The sequence below is a fragment of the Hypomesus nipponensis genome, chromosome 15 (genome assembly GCF_054491055.1).
Source record: "Hypomesus nipponensis isolate SF chromosome 15, ASM5449105v1, whole genome shotgun sequence".
Taxonomy (NCBI): Eukaryota; Metazoa; Chordata; class Actinopteri; order Osmeriformes; family Osmeridae; genus Hypomesus; species Hypomesus nipponensis.
In genome coordinates, this window is record NC_140375.1 from 572,501 (window position 1) to 577,500 (window position 5,000).

Consider the following 5,000-nt stretch of genomic DNA (forward strand, 5'->3'; position numbering starts at 1 on the left):
AGAGAGACAGAGAGAGAGAGAGAGACCACCTTGCATTGTCAATTGCTAAATCTGTATATGGATAAGTAGCCTATGGTTGTCAACTTATTTCGTACGGCCATACCAGCCTGGCAACGCCCGATCACGTCTGATCTCGGAAGCTAAGCAGGGTCGGGCCTGGTTAGTACTTGGATGGGAGACCGCCTGGGAATACCAGGTGCTGTATGCTCTTTTGCTCATTCACTTAGAAACTGACATCTTGCAATATGCACAAGTAGTCCTTCATGAAAGGGGCTGGAAGCTGTTTTCATTTTGACACGAGAGAGAGAGAGAGAGACCACCTTGCATTGTCAATTGCTAAATCTGTATATGGATAAGTAGCCTATGGTTGTCAACTTATTTCGTACGGCCATACCAGCCTGGCAACGCCCGATCACGTCTGATCTCGGAAGCTAAGCAGGGTCGGGCCTGGTTAGTACTTGGATGGGAGACCGCCTGGGAATACCAGGTGCTGTATGCTCTTTTGCTCATTCACTTAGAAACTGACATCTTGCAATATGCACAAGTAGTCCTTCATGAAAGGGGCTGGAAGCTGTTTTCATTTTGACACGAGAGAGAGAGAGAGAGAGAGACTACCTTGCATTGTCAATTGCTAAATCTGTATATGGATAAGTAGCCTATGGTTGTCAACTTATTTCGTACGGCCATACCAGCCTGGCAACGCCCGATCTCGTCTGATCTCGGAAGCTAAGCAGGGTCGGGCCTGGTTAGTACTTGGATGGGAGACCGCCTGGGAATACCAGGTGCTGTATGCTCTTTTGCTCATTCACTTAGAAACTGACATCTTGCAATATGCACAAGTAGTCCTTCATGAAAGGGGCTGGAAGCTGTTTTCATTTTGACACGAGAGAGAGAGACAGAGAGAGAGAGAGAGACCACCTTGCATTGTCAATTGCTAAATCTGTATATGGATAAGTAGCCTATGGTTGTCAACTTATTTCGTACGGCCATACCAGCCTGGCAACGCCCGATCACGTCTGATCTCGGAAGCTAAGCAGGGTCGGGCCTGGTTAGTACTTGGATGGGAGACCGCCTGGGAATACCAGGTGCTGTATGCTCTTTTGCTCATTCACTTAGAAACTGAAATCTTGCAATATGCACAAGTAGTCCTTCATGAAAGGGGCTGGAAGCTGTTTTCATTTTGACACGAGAGAGAGAGAGAGAGAGAGAGACCACCTTGCATTGTCAATTGCTAAATCTGTATATGGATAAGTAGCCTATGGTTGTCAACTTATTTCGTACGGCCATACCAGCCTGGCAACGCCCGATCTCGTCTGATCTCGGAAGCTAAGCAGGGTCGGGCCTGGTTAGTACTTGGATGGGAGACCGCCTGGGAATACCAGGTGCTGTATGCTCCTTTGCTCATTCACTTAGAAACTGAAATCTTGCAATATGCACAAGTAGTCCTTCATGAAATGGGCTGGAAGCTGTTTTCATTTTGACACAAGAGAGAGAGAGAGAGACCACCTTGCATTGTCAATTGCTAAATCTGTGTATGGATAAGTAGCCTATGGTTGTCAACTTATTTCGTACGGCCATACCAGCCTGGCAACGCCCGATCTCGTCTGATCTCGGAAGCTAAGCAGGGTCGGGCCTGGTTAGTACTTGGATGGGAGACCGCCTGGGAATACCAGGTGCTGTATGCTCTTTTGCTCATTCACTTAGAAACTGAAATCTTGCAATATGCACAAGTAGTCCTTCATGAAAGGGGCTGGAAGCTGTTTTCATTTTGACACGAGAGAGAGAGAGAGAGAGAGACCACCTTGCATTGTCAATTGCTAAATCTGTATATGGATAAGTAGCCTATGGTTGTCAACTTATTTCGTACGGCCATACCAGCCTGGCAACGCCCGATCACGTCTGATCTCGGAAGCTAAGCAGGGTCGGGCCTGGTTAGTACTTGGATGGGAGACCGCCTGGGAATACCAGGTGCTGTATGCTCTTTTGCTCATTCACTTAGAAACTGACATCTTGCAATATGCACAAGTAGTCCTTCATGAAAGGGGCTGGAAGCTGTTTTCATTTTGACACGAGAGAGAGAGAGAGAGAGAGAGAGAGACCACCTTGCATTGTCAATTGCTAAATCTGTATATGGATAAGTAGCCTATGGTTGTCAACTTATTTCGTACGGCCATACCAGCCTGGCAACGCCCGATCTCGTCTGATCTCGGAAGCTAAGCAGGGTCGGGCCTGGTTAGTACTTGGATGGGAGACCGCCTGGGAATACCAGGTGCTGTATGCTCTTTTGCTCATTCACTTAGAAACTGACATCTTGCAATATGCACAAGTAGTCCTTCATGAAAGGGGCTGGAAGCTGTTTTCATTTTGACACGAGAGAGAGACAGAGAGAGAGAGAGACCACCTTGCATTGTCAATTGCTAAATCTGTATATGGATAAGTAGCCTATGGTTGTCAACTTATTTCGTACGGCCATACCAGCCTGGCAACGCCCGATCACGTCTGATCTCGGAAGCTAAGCAGGGTCGGGCCTGGTTAGTACTTGGATGGGAGACCGCCTGGGAATACCAGGTGCTGTATGCTCTTTTGCTCATTCACTTAGAAACTGACATCTTGCAATATGCACAAGTAGTCCTTCATGAAAGGGGCTGGAAGCTGTTTTCATTTTGACACGAGAGAGAGACAGAGAGAGAGAGAGACCACCTTGCATTGTCAATTGCTAAATCTGTATATGGATAAGTAGCCTATGGTTGTCAACTTATTTCGTACGGCCATACCAGCCTGGCAACGCCCGATCACGTCTGATCTCGGAAGCTAAGCAGGGTCGGGCCTGGTTAGTACTTGGATGGGAGACCGCCTGGGAATACCAGGTGCTGTATGCTCTTTTGCTCATTCACTTAGAAACTGACATCTTGCAATATGCACAAGTAGTCCTTCATGAAAGGGGCTGGAAGCTGTTTTCATTTTGACACGAGAGAGAGAGAGAGAGACCACCTTGCATTGTCAATTGCTAAATCTGTATATGGATAAGTAGCCTATGGTTGTCAACTTATTTCGTACGGCCATACCAGCCTGGCAACGCCCGATCACGTCTGATCTCGGAAGCTAAGCAGGGTCGGGCCTGGTTAGTACTTGGATGGGAGACCGCCTGGGAATACCAGGTGCTGTATGCTCTTTTGCTCATTCACTTAGAAACTGACATCTTGCAATATGCACAAGTAGTCCTTCATGAAAGGGGCTGGAAGCTGTTTTCATTTTGACACGAGAGAGAGACAGAGAGAGAGAGAGAGACCACCTTGCATTGTCAATTGCTAAATCTGTATATGGATAAGTAGCCTATGGTTGTCAACTTATTTCGTACGGCCATACCAGCCTGGCAACGCCCGATCACGTCTGATCTCGGAAGCTAAGCAGGGTCGGGCCTGGTTAGTACTTGGATGGGAGACCGCCTGGGAATACCAGGTGCTGTATGCTCTTTTGCTCATTCACTTAGAAACTGACATCTTGCAATATGCACAAGTAGTCCTTCATGAAAGGGGCTGGAAGCTGTTTTCATTTTGACACGAGAGAGAGAGAGAGAGACCACCTTGCATTGTCAATTGCTAAATCTGTATATGGATAAGTAGCCTATGGTTGTCAACTTATTTCGTACGGCCATACCAGCCTGGCAACGCCCGATCACGTCTGATCTCGGAAGCTAAGCAGGGTCGGGCCTGGTTAGTACTTGGATGGGAGACCGCCTGGGAATACCAGGTGCTGTATGCTCTTATGCTCATTCACTTAGAAACTGACATCTTGCAATATGCACAAGTAGTCCTTCATGAAAGGGGCTGGAAGCTGTTTTCATTTTGACACGAGAGAGAGAGAGAGAGAGAGAGAGAGACTACCTTGCATTGTCAATTGCTAAATCTGTATATGGATAAGTAGCCTATGGTTGTCAACTTATTTCGTACGGCCATACCAGCCTGGCAACGCCCGATCTCGTCTGATCTCGGAAGCTAAGCAGGGTCGGGCCTGGTTAGTACTTGGATGGGAGACCGCCTGGGAATACCAGGTGCTGTATGCTCTTTTGCTCATTCACTTAGAAACTGAAATCTTGCAATATGCACAAGTAGTCCTTCATGAAAGGGGCTGGAAGCTGTTTTCATTTTGACACGAGAGAGAGAGAGAGAGAGAGAGACTACCTTGCATTGTCAATTGCTAAATCTGTATATGGATAAGTAGCCTATGGTTGTCAACTTATTTCGTACGGCCATACCAGCCTGGCAACGCCCGATCTCGTCTGATCTCGGAAGCTAAGCAGGGTCGGGCCAGGTTAGTACTTGGATGGGAGACCGCCTGGGAATACCAGGTGCTGTATGCTCTTTTGCTCATTCACTTAGAAACTGAAATCTTGCAATATGCACAAGTAGTCCTTCATGAAAGGGGCTGGAAGCTGTTTTCATTTTGACACGAGAGAGAGAGAGAGAGAGAGAGACCACCTTGCATTGTCAATTGCTAAATCTGTATATGGATAAGTAGCCTATGGTTGTCAACTTATTTCGTACGGCCATACCAGCCTGGCAACGCCCGATCTCGTCTGATCTCGGAAGCTAAGCAGGGTTGGGCCTGGTTAGTACTTGGATGGGAGACCGCCTGGGAATACCAGGTGCTGTATGCTCTTTTGCTCATTCACTTAGAAACTGAAATCTTGCAATATGCACAAGTAGTCCTTCATGAAAGGGGCTGGAAGCTGTTTTCATTTTGACACGAGAGAGAGAGAGAGAGAGAGACCACCTTGCATTGTCAATTGCTAAATCTGTATATGGATAAGTAGCCTATGGTTGTCAACTTATTTCGTACGGCCATACCAGCCTGGCAACGCCCGATCTCGTCTGATCTCGGAAGCTAAGCAGGGTCGGGCCTGGTTAGTACTTGGATGGGAGACCGCCTGGGAATACCAGGTGCTGTATGCTCCTTTGCTCATTCACTTAGAAACTGAAATCTTGCAATATGCACAAGTA

At 47.3% G+C, this 5,000-nt stretch overlaps 17 non-coding genes across 17 annotated transcripts; all 17 read left to right on the forward strand.

Moving 5' to 3' along the window:
• Positions 1-89: 89 nt before the first annotated feature.
• LOC146256575 (5S ribosomal RNA) lies at positions 90-208 on the forward strand. The gene has a single exon (XR_014730512.1). It is a non-coding gene; the product is annotated as a 5S ribosomal RNA (ribosomal RNA).
• A 172-nt stretch (positions 209-380) lies between these two features.
• LOC146256576 (5S ribosomal RNA) lies at positions 381-499 on the forward strand. Its single transcript, XR_014730513.1, has one exon. It is a non-coding gene; the product is annotated as a 5S ribosomal RNA (ribosomal RNA).
• A 176-nt stretch (positions 500-675) lies between these two features.
• On the forward strand, positions 676-794 carry LOC146256577 (5S ribosomal RNA). Its single transcript, XR_014730325.1, has one exon. It is a non-coding gene; the product is annotated as a 5S ribosomal RNA (ribosomal RNA).
• Positions 795-978: 184 nt separating this feature from the next.
• Positions 979-1,097, forward strand: LOC146256578 (5S ribosomal RNA). The gene has a single exon (XR_014730514.1). It is a non-coding gene; the product is annotated as a 5S ribosomal RNA (ribosomal RNA).
• Positions 1,098-1,275: 178 nt separating this feature from the next.
• On the forward strand, positions 1,276-1,394 carry LOC146256579 (5S ribosomal RNA). The gene has a single exon (XR_014730326.1). It is a non-coding gene; the product is annotated as a 5S ribosomal RNA (ribosomal RNA).
• A 172-nt stretch (positions 1,395-1,566) lies between these two features.
• Positions 1,567-1,685, forward strand: LOC146256580 (5S ribosomal RNA). Its single transcript, XR_014730327.1, has one exon. It is a non-coding gene; the product is annotated as a 5S ribosomal RNA (ribosomal RNA).
• A 176-nt stretch (positions 1,686-1,861) lies between these two features.
• LOC146256581 (5S ribosomal RNA) lies at positions 1,862-1,980 on the forward strand. Its single transcript, XR_014730516.1, has one exon. It is a non-coding gene; the product is annotated as a 5S ribosomal RNA (ribosomal RNA).
• Positions 1,981-2,162: 182 nt separating this feature from the next.
• Positions 2,163-2,281, forward strand: LOC146256582 (5S ribosomal RNA). The gene has a single exon (XR_014730328.1). It is a non-coding gene; the product is annotated as a 5S ribosomal RNA (ribosomal RNA).
• A 180-nt stretch (positions 2,282-2,461) lies between these two features.
• Positions 2,462-2,580, forward strand: LOC146256583 (5S ribosomal RNA). The gene has a single exon (XR_014730517.1). It is a non-coding gene; the product is annotated as a 5S ribosomal RNA (ribosomal RNA).
• Positions 2,581-2,760: 180 nt separating this feature from the next.
• Positions 2,761-2,879, forward strand: LOC146256584 (5S ribosomal RNA). The gene has a single exon (XR_014730518.1). It is a non-coding gene; the product is annotated as a 5S ribosomal RNA (ribosomal RNA).
• A 172-nt stretch (positions 2,880-3,051) lies between these two features.
• LOC146256585 (5S ribosomal RNA) lies at positions 3,052-3,170 on the forward strand. Its single transcript, XR_014730519.1, has one exon. It is a non-coding gene; the product is annotated as a 5S ribosomal RNA (ribosomal RNA).
• Positions 3,171-3,352: 182 nt separating this feature from the next.
• On the forward strand, positions 3,353-3,471 carry LOC146256586 (5S ribosomal RNA). The gene has a single exon (XR_014730520.1). It is a non-coding gene; the product is annotated as a 5S ribosomal RNA (ribosomal RNA).
• A 172-nt stretch (positions 3,472-3,643) lies between these two features.
• On the forward strand, positions 3,644-3,762 carry LOC146256587 (5S ribosomal RNA). The gene has a single exon (XR_014730522.1). It is a non-coding gene; the product is annotated as a 5S ribosomal RNA (ribosomal RNA).
• A 182-nt stretch (positions 3,763-3,944) lies between these two features.
• Positions 3,945-4,063, forward strand: LOC146256588 (5S ribosomal RNA). The gene has a single exon (XR_014730330.1). It is a non-coding gene; the product is annotated as a 5S ribosomal RNA (ribosomal RNA).
• Positions 4,064-4,241: 178 nt separating this feature from the next.
• On the forward strand, positions 4,242-4,360 carry LOC146256589 (5S ribosomal RNA). Its single transcript, XR_014730319.1, has one exon. It is a non-coding gene; the product is annotated as a 5S ribosomal RNA (ribosomal RNA).
• A 178-nt stretch (positions 4,361-4,538) lies between these two features.
• LOC146256590 (5S ribosomal RNA) lies at positions 4,539-4,657 on the forward strand. Its single transcript, XR_014730185.1, has one exon. It is a non-coding gene; the product is annotated as a 5S ribosomal RNA (ribosomal RNA).
• Positions 4,658-4,833: 176 nt separating this feature from the next.
• Positions 4,834-4,952, forward strand: LOC146256591 (5S ribosomal RNA). The gene has a single exon (XR_014730332.1). It is a non-coding gene; the product is annotated as a 5S ribosomal RNA (ribosomal RNA).
• Positions 4,953-5,000: the final 48 nt, after the last annotated feature.